Consider the following 16261-nt stretch of genomic DNA (forward strand, 5'->3'; position numbering starts at 1 on the left):
ACAAATACGATGTCAACTACATGATCATGCAAAGCAATATGACAATGATGAATGTGTCATGATAAACTGAATGGTGGAAAGTTGCATGGCAATATATCTCGGAATGCTATGGAAATGTCATAATAGGTAGGTATGGTGGCTGTTTTGAGGAAGATATAAGGAGGTTTATGTGTGAAAGAGTGTATCATATCACGGGGTTTGGATGCACCGGCGAAGTTTGCGCCAACTCTCAATGTGAGAAAGAGCAATGCATGGTACCGAAGAGGCTAGCAAGGATGGAAGGGTGAGAGTGCGTATAATCCATGGACTCAACATTAGTCATAAAGAACTCACATACTTATTGCAAAAATTTACAAGTCATCAAAAACCTCGGCACTACGCGCATGCTCCTAGGGGTATAGATTGGTAGGAAAGGACCATTGCTCATCCCCGACCGCCACTCATAAGGAAAACAATCAAATAACACCTCATGTTTCAAATTTGTTACACAACGTTTACCATACGTGCATGCTACGGGACTTGCAAACTTCAATACAAGTATTCCTCAAATTCACAACTACTCAACTAGCACGACTTTGATATTATTACCTCCATATCTCAAAACAATCATCAAGCATCAAACTTCTCTTAGTATTCAATACTCTATATGAAAGTTTTTACTATTCTTGGATGCCTAGCATATTAGGATTATTTAAGCAAATTACCATGCTATTTAAGACTCTCAAAATAATCTAAGTGAAGCATGAGAGTTCATCTATTTCTTCAAAATAAAACTACCACCATGCTCTAAAAGATACAAGTGAAGCACTAGAGCAAATGACAAACTACTCCGAAAGATATAAGTGGAGATCAATGAGTAGTCGAATAATTATGCAACTATGTGAAGACTCTCTCTCATTTAATGATTTCAGATCTTGGTATTCTATTCAAACAGCAAGCAAAGCAAAGTAAAATGACATTCTAAGAATGGCAAACATCATGTGAAGAAGCAAAAACTTAGGATCAACCGAAACTAACCGATAGTTGTTGAAGAAGAAAGGTGGGATGCCAACCGGGGCATCCCCAAGCTTAGATGTTTGAGACTTCTTGAAATATTATCTTGGGATGCCTTGGGCATCCCCAAGCTTGAGCTTTTGTGTCTCCTTAATTCCTCTCATATCATGGTCTCCCTAAATCTCAAAAGATTCATCCACACAAAACTCAACAAGGACTTATGAGATAAGTTAGTATAACACATTGCAAAAACCTTATCATACTCTACTGTAGCAAATCACTAAAATTATTATTCAAGATTGCATACTAAATGCCTCTGCATATTTAATAGTCCTATCATCAAATTAAGGACAGTATAACCGCATCTAAAGCGAGCCCTCTCAGCGCTTCGTGTTTTTAGCCGTCCGTTTTCACTAGCTAGGTGTTTCTGGTCGTTGGATCTCTGTATAAAGCGATCTATCCCGCATATATGGTAAACTGGGCCTACTGTCCTTTGGGCAGCTGCTCCACAGGCTAAAATGGTGTCCTGTGGTTAATTGGGCCTAGGCCAGCCCATTCCAGTTATGCGCTTCGGTGAATGAGGTCCAGTTGTGCGGTTCGCTAAAGTGGTCCATCGACTAGGGAGGGATAGAGAGGAGCGACCGGTGAGCGTTCATCCATCTAGGTTCAATGTGAGGAGGTCGATTGGATCGACCAGAGGAGGTGCCGGATCTCGGTTACAAGAGGCCAGTAATGGAAATTAATGTGTTCGGGTCAGTTACGCTGTCGATTGACGCTCCTCCTTTAATCTCGCGTCCATATAATGTTCACTGTCTACCCCCTTCGCTCCTCGCTTCTGCAAAACCTTAAACGACAGCCATGGTTGACACTCAGGTCGCTGATTCGTCTTCCCTCTTCTGCCAATGGTCCCTCCACCATTCCCACCATGTTGTTCTTTGTGCTCTCAAATCAACGCAGGTTCTCTAGCTTGATCAATTAGACCTCGGTCCCAATAGGTTGGCTGATTCTGCCGCACTACAAGGTGAGTCACTGCTTTCATCTTCAATGATTTCTTGGCTGAGATTAATATGCTTAAACACAACATCTTCCAATTGCTCATAGTTCTAATTGTTACAGTGTGAGATTATTTGCTCGGGTCCAATATTCTTTCACACAGTGCAGAGTTGACTTAGAGTAAACACCTTTTATTCAGCTTTTCTATTCCAAATGAATGATGTGAGGATGGTGCATATCAGAGTGATCTATCTGAAGGTATTTCTTTCATCACAGATCAATTATTGTTTATTCTATAATTTTCAAGTTCCCTCTGTATTTCGGCATGCCTCACTTTCTAGGAATGCAAATCAGCAAATGTGAAGGTATGATATTTTTCTTAGTTCTCATTTGGTGCATGTATTTTGATTTATTGTAGCGAATGATTTTCAAAATTGAATTATTCATCGAAACTAAATTATAAGTCTAGTGTTCAAAATGAGGGAATAGAAAAACCATAGAGCAAAGCACCTATTAATGGTATTTATGTTGGTAATACAACATCATTTCCCCTTTGTGCATGTTCGTTGTAATCCACAGACCTCATCTATGGTGTTGGAGCCTGATTTAGGTGGATTGATTCGGGGAATTGCAATGGCCGTCGAACCAGGTTAGTACGTATCCACAGCAGTACCTCATCTTCCTACTTGACAATATCTCCATACGTGCATGCAATTAGTTGGTTAAATTTGATGCTATCGTTTATGTGTGGTTCACACCATGCTATTGCCGGATCGCAACTTTTGTTGCTAACTGTCAGAAGCGCTGCTATGTGGCCAGAGCACATCGTGATTTCCTTTTGTTGGGTCAATGACTGTATATGTGAGTTTGCAGGCAACTTCTCTCTCTTTGTGTGTGTGTGTGCTTCAGTTTTATTACCTTCATTTGATAAGAAATTATGTGGCCGTTCACCAAGATCACTTCAAATTATTTTCTCACTAACTTTATGTATATTTCACTTGCTACAGGTATAGAAAAAAAATCCAAGTTTGTTCATCCAATAAAAAGGCCAATAAAAAGGCTTGGCATCGTGCATATGGTGTGGTAGTCAAGATGGTCATTTGTCTTACCTAGCTACCTTTCCCTTCTTCTTTTTACATTTATTATCGGGTCATGTGTATTCCAAATGTAACGTGTATTTTCTTTTTCATTCTCCGATATACTCTGAAGTGGAATCTGTAATTGAATTGTTGATGTACCCACTTGCGCGTTAGGATCTTCGACATACACTCACCTTTTTTTTCATGCATCAGCTGGCCATGACAAGTGTTCTCTTTGTTTGCGCAATGTCCATGTCAATAGGGCAGATAAAATGAAGTCCCAGATTAATTGACAATCGATCATGTGGACAGATTCAGTACAGCCAACTACATGTAGGCACACTAAGAGATAGTGCAAAAGGAATAAACAAATAATTTGTCTACTGAAATTTACATGTAGATCAAGGGTTATCAGTTCACTTATCCAGAAAGAATTTATTCAATTTGAGGCACTGCTTTCGATTTGACTCACTGCATGTGCAGTGCACACCAAAAAGACCCATGCGAGCCAGGAACCTCTATTCTGTGATTTGTAATTACTCAAAAATAAAACCAACAACATGCTTTTTCAAATCATTGCAACCCTCTTTCATTCAACATTCCTAATAAACAGGCGCCGCAACGCGCGCTATTAACGATCTAGTAGAATCATTAAAGAAGCAAACATATGTAAACAATGCAAACATAACAGCAATCTGCCTAAACAGGACAGTCTGTAAAGAATGCAGAAACATCCATACTTCCCTAGCTTCAAAAATTATGAAAGAAAATTCCCACTGTAGTAAATTTATCAGAGCTTAATATGCAAAAGGTTTCAACATTTTATCACATTCTGACTTTTTTAGAGAATTATTGCAACAACGGTAAACTTTCTGTTTTCGAACAGCAACATGTGGACTTCTAAAATAGGCATAGTAAAGGCTATCAATGCCACTTTTATTGAAATAAAAGATGCAAAACATTGTTCTAAATAACATCAAGCAAATCCTAACAAAATAAATTGACGCTCCAAGCAAAACACATATCATGTGGCAAATAAAAATATAGCTCCAAGTAAAGTTACCGATGAACGAAGACGAAAGAGGGGATGCCTTCCGGGGCATCCCCAAGCTTAGGCTCTTGGCTATCCTTGAATATTACCTTGGGGTGCCTTGGGAATCCCCAAGCTTAGGCTCTTTCCACTCCTTATTCCATAGTCCATCGAATCTTTACCCAAAACTTGAAAACTTCACAACACAAAACTTAACAGAAAACTCGTAAGCTCCGTTAGCGAAAGAAAACAAAATACCACTTCAAGGTACTGTAATGAACAAATTATTTATTTATATTGGTGTTAAACCTACTGTATTCCAACTTCTCTATGGTTTATAAACTCTTTTACTAGCCATGGATTCATCAAAATAAGTAAACAACACATTAAAAACAGAATCTGTCAAAAACAGAACAGTCTGTAGAAATCTGAATCAAACGTATACTTCTGGAACTCATAAAATTCTCAAATAAATTGCTGGACCCGAGGAATTTATCTATTAATCATCTTAAAAAAGAATTAACTAAATATCACTCTCCAAATAAAAATTGCAGCAATTCTCGTGAGCGCTAAAGTTTCTGTTTTTTACAGCATGATCGCCAAGACTTTCCCCGAGTCTTCCCAAAGGTTCTACTTGGCACAAACACTAATTAAAACATAAAAACTTAATCATAACAGAGGCTAGATAAATTATTTATTACTAATATGAGCAAAAAGCAAGGAACAAAAATAAAATTGGGTTGCCTCCCAACAAGCGCTATTGTTTAACGCCCCTAGCTAGGCATGATGATTTCAATGATGCTCACATAAAAGATAAGAATTGTAACATAAAGAGAGCAGCATGAAGAATATGACTAACACATTTAAGTCTAACCCACTTCCTATGCATAGGGATTTTGTGAGCAAACAACTTATGGAAACAATAATCAACTTGCATAGGAAGGTAAAACAAGCATAACTTCAAAACTTTAAGCACATAGAGAGGAAACTTGATATTATTGCAATTCCTACAAGCATATATTCCTCCCTCATAATAATTTTCAGTAGCATCATGAATGAACTCAACAATATAACCAGAACCTAAAGCATTCTTTTCATGATCTACAAGCATAGAAATTTTATTACTCTCCACATAAGCAAAATTCTTCTCATTCGGAATAGTGGGAGCATCATAAGAGACTCGAATACTATTAATTATTTTCACATTAAAAGAGTAATGTTCAGAGAAGGGGTAATCATAATCATGACAAGTTTTATAAATATAATCACTACTTTTTATAGCATAAGTATCACCACAATAATCATCATAGGTAGGAGGCATGCTATCATCATTATAAATTTGCATATCAAAACTTAGGAGACTAAAAATATCATCTTCATTAAACGTAGCATCACCAAGCTTGGGATAAACATTAATTGCAGCAAGTATATTATAAAAAACATCATCTTCATCAAACATAGCATCCCCAAGCTTGGGCCTTTTCATATCATAAGTATAATCACTCTCATCATTAATACTATGGATAGCACCAATAGTATAGCAATTATCATATTCTTCCAAGCAAGTGCCAAAAAGATTTCCAAGATCATAAGAAGTATCATTATCTTCCACAATTATATTTTCATGAGGCACAATAGTAATGGGAGCACCATTATTTGGGAGGGGTACCTTTTTACCTCTCTTCCTTTTTATTTTCTTCTTCTTCACCACATCATGTGTGGGTTCAATCCTCTTTTTGGAGCTCCTTATTAATGAGATTGGTTGAATAGGAGGCTCATCCTCGTTACCTGATTCATCATAAGAAATAATAGGAGGATATTGGGAAGTCTCTTCCCTTTCATTAGTATTCTCTTCATCTTCTATTTGTTTTCTTTTCTTTATGTAGTTGGCAATATAAGGATTTTCAATCAAATTCACCGCACAATACATATAAATTTCCTCTAGATCAAAATGAAGAACTCTATCAAGGGCAAATTTTGGAATATCCTTAGTTATACGTTTCATTTCTTCATAACCCAAGAGCAAACTAAATTCATTATGATGTGCAAGGGAAATCAAGTCATCACAATTTTTGGACATGATACGATCATGAAACAATTTGCATTGGGTATTGAAATGATCATGCTCACTGCAAAGTTGATGATGTCTACTACACAACCTTCTTCTTGTAGACGTTGTTGGGCCTCCAAGTGCAGAGGTTTGTAGGACAGTAGCAAATTTCCCTCAAGTGGATGACCTAAGGTTTATCAATCCGTAGGAGGCGTAGGATGAATATGGTCTCTCTCAAGCAACCCTGCAATCAAATAACAAAGAGTCTCTTGTGTCCCCAACACACCCAATACAATGGTAAATTGTATAGGTGCACTAGTTCGGCGAAGAGATGGTGATACAAGTGGTATATGGATAGTAGATAAAGGTTTTTGTAATATGAAAATATAAAAACAGCAAGGTAACAAGTGATAAAAGTGAGCGTAAACGGTATTGCAATGCTAGGAAACAAGGCCTAGGGTTCATACTTTCGCTAGTGCAAGTTCCCTCAACAATACTAACATAATTGGATCATAAAACTATCCCTCAACATGCAACAAAGAGTCACTCCAAAGTCACTAATAGCGGAGAACGAATGAATAGATTATGGTAGGGTACGAAACCACCTAGAAGTTATTCTTTCTAATCAATCCGTTGGGCTATTCCTATAAGTGTCACAAACAGCCCTAGAGTTCGTACTAGAATAACACCTTAAGACACAAATCAACCAAAACCCTAATGTCACCTAGATACTTCAATGTCACCTCAAGTATCCGTGGGTATGATTATACGATATGCATCACACAATCTCAGATTCATCTATTCAACCAACATAAAGGACCTCAAAGAGTGCCCCAAAGTTCTACCGGAGAATCACGACGAAAACGTGTGCCAACCCCTATGCATAGGTTCATGGGCGGAACCCGCAAGCTGGTCACCAAAACATACACCAAGTGAATCACGTGATATCCCATTGTCACCACAGATATCCACGACAAGACATACATCAAGTGTTCTCAAATCTTTAAAGACTCAATCCAATAAGATTACTTCAAAGGGGAAACTCAATTCATTACAAGAGAGAAGAGGGGGGAAGAAACATCATAGGATCCAAATATAATAGCAAAGCTCGAGATACATCAAGATCGTATCATCTCAAGAACACGAGAGAGAGAGAGAGAGAGAGAGATCAAACACATAGCTACTGGTACATACCCTCAGCCCCGAGGGAGAACTACTCCCTCCTCGTCATGGAGAGCAGCGGGATGATGAAGATGGCCACCGGAGAAGGATTGCCCCCTCCGGCAGGGTGCCGGAACGGGTCTAGATTGGTTTTTGGTGGCTACGGAGGCTTCTGGCGGCGGAACTCCCGATCTATTGTGCGTTCTGGAAGTTTTTGGGTACGACGATATATATGGGTGCAGGAAGTACGTCGGAGGAGCCACGGGGGCCCCATGAGGCAGGGGGGCGCCCCCACCCTCGTGAGCACCTCCCGTATCTCCTGACGTGTAGTCCAAGGCTATCTGGTGGCTTTTGTTCCAAAAATAACTTCTCTAGTTGATTTCGTTCCGTTTCGACTCCGTCTGATATTCCTTTTCTTCAAAACACTAAAATAGGCATAAAACAAAAAATCTGTGCTGGGCCTCCGGTTAATAGGTTAGTCCCTAAAGTAATATAAAAATGGATAATAAAGCCCAATATTGCCTAAAACAGTAGATAATATAGCATGGAGCAATCAAAAATTATAGATACGTTGGAGACGTATCAAGCATCCCCAAGCTCAATTCCTGCTCGTCCTCGAGTAGGTAAATGATAAAAAAGATAACTTTTGATGTGGAATGCTAGTTGGAATAATTTTAATGTAATTCTTCCTACTTGTGATATGAATATTCAGATCCGAAAGATTCAAGACAAAAGTTCATATTGACATAAAAATAATAATACTTCAAGCATACTAACTAAGCAATCATGTCTTCTCAAAATAACATGGCCAAAGAAAGTTATCCCTACAAAATCATATAGTTTGGCTATGCTCTATCTTCACCACACAAAGTATTTAAATCATGCACAACCCTGACGACAAGCCAAGCAATTGTTTCATACTTTTGATGTTCTCAAACTTTTTCAATCTTCACGCAATACATGAGTGTGAGCCATGAACATATCACTATAGGTGGAATAGAATGGTGGTTGTGGAGAAGACAAAAAGGGAGAAGATAGTCTCACATCGACTAGGCGTATCAACGGGCTATGGAGATGCCCATCAATAGATATCAATGTGAGTGAGTAGGGATTGTCATGCAACGGATGCACTAGAGCTATAAATGTATGAAAGCTCAACAAAAGAAAACTAGTGGGTGTGCATCCAACTCGCTTGCTCACGAAGACCTAGGGCATTTTGAGGAAGCCCATCATTGGAATATACAAGCCAAGTTCTATAATGAAAGATTCCCACTAGTATATGAAAGTGATAGAATAAGAGACTCTCTATTATAAAGATCATGGTGCTAATTTGAAGCACAAGTGTGGAAAAAGGATAGTAGAATTGTCCCTTTTATTTTATTTTTTTATTTTTATTTGGACTTCCTTTTTTTTGGCCTTTCTTTTTTTGGGACAATGCTCTATTGAATGATGATCATCACACTTCTATTTATTTACAACTCAATGATTACAACTCGATACTAGAACAAAGTATGACTCTATATGGATGCCTCCGGCGGTGTACCGGGATATGCAATGAATCAAGAGTGACAAGTATGAAAGAATTATGAATGGTGGCTTTGCCACAAATACAATGTCAACTACATGATCATGCAAAGCAATATGACAATGATGAAGCGTGTCATAATAAACGGAATGGTGGAAAGTTGCATGGCAATATATCTCGGAATGGCTATGGAAATGCCACAATAGGTAGGTATGGTGGCTGTTCTGAGGAAGGTATATGGTGGGTTTATGGTACCGGTGAAAGTTGCGCGGTACTAGAGAGGCTAGCAATGGTGGAAGGGTGAGAGTGCGTATAATCCATGGACTCAACATTAGTCATAAAGAACTCACATACTTATTGCAAAAATCTATTAGTTATCGAAACAACGTACTACGCGCATGCTCCTAGGGGGATAGATTGGTAGGAAAAGACCATCGCTCGTCCCCGACCGCCACTCATAAGGAAGGCAATCAAAAAATAAATCATGCTCCGACTTCATCACATAACGGTTCACCATACGGGAATCACAAACTTCAACACAAGTATCTCTCAAATTCACAACTACTCAACTAGCATGACTCTAATATCACCATCTCCATATCTCAAAACAATTATCAAGTATCAAACTTCTCGTAGTATTCAACACACTCATAAGAGAATTTTATTATTAATCGTGTATACCTAGCATATTAGGATTTTAAGCAAATTACCATGCTATTTAAGACTCTCCAAATAATCTAAGTGAAGCATGAGAGTTCATCTATTTCCTCAAAATAAAACTACCACCATGCTCTAAAAGATATAAGTGAAGCACTAGAGCAAATGACAAACTACTCCGAAAGATATAAGTGAAGATCAATGAGTAGTCGAATAATTGTGCAACTATGTGAATAATCTCTAACATTTAATAATTTCAGATCTTGGTATTCTATTCAAACAGCAAGCAAAGCTAAATAAAATGACATTCTAAGAATTGGAAACATCATGTGAAGAAGCAAAAACTTAGGATCAACTAATACTAACCGATAGTTGTTGAAGAAGAAGGGTGGGATGCCAACCGGGGCATCCCCAAGCTTAGATGCTTGAGACTTCTTGAAATATTATCTTGGGGTGCCTTGGGCATCCCCAAGCTTAAGATTTTGTGTCTCCTTAATTCCTCTCATATCACGGTCTCCCTAAATCTCAAAAAGCTTCATCCACACAAAACTCAACAAGGACTCGTGAGATAAGTTAGTATAAACCATTGCCAAAACCTTATCATACTCTACTGTAGCAAATCACTAAAATTATTATTCAAAATTGCATACTAAATTCCTCTGCATATTTAATAGTCCTATCCTCAAATAGAATCATTAAAGAAGCAAACATATGCAAACAATGCAAACGTAACAGCAATCTGCCTAAACAGGATAGTCTGTAAAGAATGCTGCAACATCCATACTTCCCTAGCTCCAAAAATTATGAAAGAAAATTCCCACTGTAGTAAATTTATCAGAGCTTAATATGAAAAAGGTTTTAACATTTTATCACATTCTGACTTTTCTAGGGAATTATTGCAACAGCGGTAAACTTTCTGTTTTCAAACAGCAACATGTATACTTGTAACATAGGCATAGTAAAGACTATTAATGCCACTTTTATTGAAATAAAAGATGCAAAACATTGTTCTAAATAACAGAAGGCAAATTCTAACAAAATAAATTGACACTCCAAGCAAAACACATATCATGTGGCGAATAAAAATATAGCTCCAAGTAAAGTTACCGATGAACAAAGACGAAAGAGGGGATGCCTTCCGGGGCATCCCCAAGCTTAGGCTCTTGGCTATCCTTGAATATTACCTTGGGGTGCCTTGGGCATCCTCAAGCTTAGGATCTTTCCACTCCTTATTCCATAGTCCATCGAATCCTTATCCAAAACTTGAAAACTTCACAACACAAAACTTACAGAAAACTCGTAAGCTCCGTTAGCGAAAGAAAACAAAACACCACTTCAAGGTACTGTAATGAACTCATTCTTTATTTACATTGGTGTTAACCCTACTGTATTAAAACTTCTCTATGGTTTATAAACTATTTTACTAGCCATAGATTCATCAAAATAAGCCAACAACACACGAAAAACAGAATCTGTCAAAAACAAAACAGTCTGTAGTAATCTGGATCAAACGTATACTTATGGAACTCATAAAATTCTCAAATAAATTTCTGGACCTGATAAATTTATCTATTAATCATATGCAAAAAGAATTAACTAAATATCACTCTCCAAATAAAAATGGCAGCAATTCTCGTGAGCGCTAAAGTTTCTGTTTTTTACAGCATGATCAACAAGACTTTCCCCAAGTCTTCCCAAAGGTTCTACTTGGCACAAACACTAATTAAAAGAATAAAACCACATCTAAACAGAGGCTAGATGAATTATTTATTACTTAACAGGAGCAAAAATCAAAGAACAAGAATAAAATTGGGTTGCCTCCCAACAAGCGCTATCGTTTAACGCCCCTAGCTAGGCATGATGATTTCAATGATGCTCACATAAAAGATAAGAATTGTAACATAAAGAGAACATCATGAAGAATATGACTAGCACATTTAAGTCTAACATACTTTCTATGCATAGGGATTTTGTGAGCAAACAACTTGTGGGAACAAGAATCAACTTGCATAGGAAGGTAAAACAAGCATAACTTCAAAACTTTAAGCACATAGAGAGGAAACTTGATATTATTGCAACTCCTACAAGCATATATTCCTCACTCATAATAATTTTCAGTAGCAACATGAATGAATTCAACAATATAACCAGCACCTAAAGCATTCTTTTCATGATCTACAAGCATAGAAAATTCACTACTCTCCACATAAGCAAAATTCTTCTCATGAATAATAGTGGGAGCAAACTCAACAAAACAATTATCATGTGAGGCATAATCCAATTGAAAACTAAAATCATGATGACAAGTTTCATGGATATCATTATTCTTTATAGCATACAAGTCATCACAATAATCATCATATATAGCAACTTTGTTCTCATAATCAATTAGAACCTCTTCCAGAATAGTGGAATCATTACTAAATAAAGTCATGACCTCTCCGAAACCACTTTCATCAACATAATCATCATAAATAGGAGGCATGCTATCATCATAATAAATTTGCACATCAAAACTTGGGGGACTAAAAATATCATCTTCATCAAACATAGCTTCCCCAAGCTTGTGGCTTTGCATATCATTAGCATCATGGATATTCAAGGAATTCATACTAACAACATTGCAATCATGCTCATAATTAAAAAATTTAGTGCCAAACATTTTATAGATTTCTTCTTCTAGCACTTGAGCACAATTATCCTTTCCATCATACTCACGAAAGATATTAAAAAGATGAAGCGTATGAGGCAAACTTAATTCCAAATTTTTTTTGTAATTTTCTTTTATAAACTAAACTAGTGATAAAATAAGAAACTAAAAGACTCGATTGCAAGATCTAAAGATATACCTTCAAGTGCTAACCTCCCTGGCAACGGCGCCAGAAAAGAGCTTGATGTATACTACACAACCTTCTTCTTGTAGACTTTGTTGGGCCTCCAAGTGCAGAGGTTTGTAAGACAGTAGCAAATTTCCCTCAAGTGGATGACCTAAGGTTTATCAATCCATAGGAGGCGTAGGATGAAGATGGTCTCTCTCAAGCAACTCTGCAACCAAATAACAAAGAGTCTCTTGTGTCCCCAACACACCCAATACAATGGTAAATTGTATAGGTGCACTAGTTCGGTGAAGAGATGGTGATACAAGTGGTATATGGATAATAGATAAAGGTTTTTGTAATCTGAAAATATAAAAACAGCAAGGTAACAAGTGATAAAAGTGAGCATAAACGGTATTGCAATGCTAGGAAACAAGGCCTAGGGTTCATACTTTTGCTAGTGCAAGTTCCCTCAACAATACTAACATAATTGGATCATAAAACTATCCCTGAACATGCAACAAAGAGTCACTCCAAAGTCACTAATAGCGGAGAACGAACGAAGAGATTATGGTAGGGTACGAAACCACCTCAAAGTTATTCTTTCCAATCAATCCATTGGGCTATTCCTATAAGTGTCACAAACATCCCTAGAGTTCGTACTAGAATAACACCTTAAGACACAAATCAACCAAAACCCTAATGTCACCTAGATACTCCAATGTCACCTCAAGTATCCATGGGTATGATTATACGATATGCATCACACAATCTCAGATTCATCTATTCAACCAACATAAAGGACCTCAAAGAGTGCCCCAAAGTTCTACCGGAGAATCACGACGAAAACGTGTGCCAACCCCTATGCATAGGTTCATGGGCGGAACTCGCAAGTTGGTCAGCAAAACATACATCAAGTGAATCACGTGATATCCCATTGTCACCACAGATATCCATGGCAAGACATACATCAAGTGTTCTCAAATCTTTAAAGACTCAATCCGATAAGATTACTTCAAAGGGGAAACTCAATTCATTACAAGAGAGAAGAGGGGGGAAGAAACATCATAGGATCCAAATATAATAGCAAAGCTCGAGATACATCAAGATCGTATCATCTCAAGAACACGAGAGAGAGAGAGATCAAACACATAGCTACTGGTACATACCCTCAGCCCCGAGGGAGAACTACTCCCTCCTCGTCATGGAGAGCACCAGGATGATGAAGATGGCCACCAGAGAAGGATTGCCCCCTCCAACAGGGTGCCAGAACGGGTCTAGATTGGTTTTCGGTGGCTATAGAGGCTTCTGGCAGCGGAACTCCCAATCTATTGTGCGTTCTGGGAGTTTTTGGGTACGATGATATATATGGTTGCAGGAAGTACGTCGGAGGAGCCACGGGAGCCCCACGAGGCAGGGGGGCGCGCCCTAGGGAGGGGGGGGGGGCGCCCCCCACCCTCGTGAGCACCTCCCGTATCTCCTGACGTGGAGTCCAAGTCTATCTGGTGGCTTTTGTTCCAAAAATAACTTCTCCAGTTGATTTCGTTCCGTTTCGACTCCATCTGATATTCCTTTTCTTTGAAACACTGAAATAGGCATAAAACAACAAATCTGGGCTGGGCCTCCGGTTAATCAGTTAGTCCCTAAAGTAATATAAAAGTGGATAATAAAGCCCAATATTGCCTAAAACAGTAGATAATATAGCATGGAGCAATCAAAAATTATAGATACGTTGGAGATGTATCAGTTCACAAGTACGACTAAGAAAATATAAATTTTCAACACAATCATCTAGCCTTTCTTGCAACCATTTAGTTTCTAAATGCTTATGCCTCTTGCAATATCTATCTTCCGTATTTGATGTGTTCGTACAAACCCAATGTACTCCACAAAAATTGACATGTTTACAAGAGACATCATAACTAGTGCAATCATCATTAGTATCATGGATATTCAAAGAATTCATACTAACAACATTGCAATCATGCTCATCATTCAAAGATTTAGTGCCAAACATTTTATAGATTTCTTCTTCTAGCACTTGAGCACAATTTTCCTTTCCATCATACTTACGAAAGATATTAAAAAGGTGAAGCGTATGAGACAAACTCAATTCCATTTTTTAAAGTTTTCTTTTATAAACTAAACTAGTGATAAAATAAGAAACTAAAAGACTCGATTGCAAGATCTAAAGATATATCTTTAAGCACTCACCTCCCCAACAACGGCTCCAGAAAAGAGCTTGATGTCTACACAACCTTCTTCTTGTAGACGTTGTTGGGCCTCCAAGTGCAGAGGTTTGTAGGACAGTAGCAAATTTCCCTCAAGTGGATGACCTAAGGTTTATCAATCCGTAGGAGGCGTAGGATGAAGATGGTCTCTCTCAAGCAACCCTGCAACCAAATAACAAAGAGTCTCTTGCGTCCCCAACACACCCAATACAATGGTAAATTGTATAGGTGCACTAGTTCGGCGAAGAGATGGTGATACAAGTGGTATATGGATAATAAATAATAGTATTTGTAATCTGAAAATATAAGAACAAAGATCGCGATACATTAAGATCGTACCACCTCAAGAACACGAGAGAGAGAGAGAGATCAAACACATAGCTACTGGTACATACCCTCAGCCCCGAGGGAGAACTACCCCCTCCTCGTCATGGAGAGCACCGAGATGATGAAGATGGCCACCAGAGAGGGATTCCCCCTTCGGCAGGGTGCCGGAACGGGTCTAGATTGGCTTTCGGTGGCTACGGAGGCTTCTGGCGGCGGAACTCCCGATCTATTGTGCTCTCGGATGTTTTTAGGGTATATGGAGATATATAGGCGGAAGAAGTACGTCAGGGGGGCCACGAGGGGCCCACGAGGGTGGAGGGCGCGCCCAGGGGGGGTGGGCGCGCCCCCTACCTCGTGGCCTCCTCGAAGCTTCCCTTACATGCACTTCAAGTGTTTTGGGCTTCTTTCCTTCCAAAAATGGGTTCCGTGAAGTTTTAGGTCAATTGGACTCCGTTTGGTTTTCCTTCTCTTCGAAACCCTAAAACAAGGTAAAAACAGAAACTGGCACTGGGCTCTGGGTTAATAGGTTAGTCCCAAAAAATGATATAAAAGTGTATAATAAAGCCCATAAACATCCAAAACAGTAGATAATATAGCATGGAGCAATCAAAAATTATAGATACGTTGGAGACGTATCAAGACGCTTCAGCCTCCTCCATTGATGAGCATTGGGGAAGGCGTCGACTGACAAATACAATCATAGAGCCTCGAGAGTCGCACGCCACCAAGCCGCCCCACGTCTCCCCTATCTCCTGCCGGACGGCTGCATCGGAGTTTAGTTTCACGACTCCTACAACTAGTGCAGCCCACTAAATGGGAGCGGCCCGGATTGGTCTGCAAGGATTTGAATCATGCAGCGTCAAAACCTCTTTACTTCCGGCCAAACTGCTTGAATGCATAGCCTGTTCCAACTCATTTTCAAGTCTCGGGAGGAACTGAACAGAGCCTGATATTGTACCCTTCCCATCCCTGTGCACCACATTGTTCCTGAGGTGCCAGGTTTGCCATAGGATCAACATGATGCGTTTTCAAGTTCGTTCAGATTGGGCCGACAATAGCATCTGAAGCCAAAGTTCACCCGTGTAGGAGAAGGCCTTTTCTTTTGGAATTTCCCATCGGCACCTCATGGCAGCTCTCAGCACCTTGCTTCTGGTACACTCTACCACCACATGGAATTCATTCTCTGAAGCCATGCCGCAGATGGAGCAGGCACTGTTAGTTGTAATGGTTCGTCGGAAAGCGTTGTGCTTTGTTGCAAGGGAGTTCGTGGCCACTCTGTTGGGGAACGTAGCAGAAATTCAAAATTTTCCTACGTGTCACCAAGATCTATCTATGGAGAAACCAGCAACGAGGGGAAGGAGAGTGCATCTACATACCCTTGTAGATCGCTAAGCGGAAG

Source organism: Triticum aestivum, chromosome 5A (assembly GCF_018294505.1).
Source record: "Triticum aestivum cultivar Chinese Spring chromosome 5A, IWGSC CS RefSeq v2.1, whole genome shotgun sequence".
Lineage (NCBI taxonomy): Eukaryota > Viridiplantae > Streptophyta > Magnoliopsida > Poales > Poaceae > Triticum > Triticum aestivum.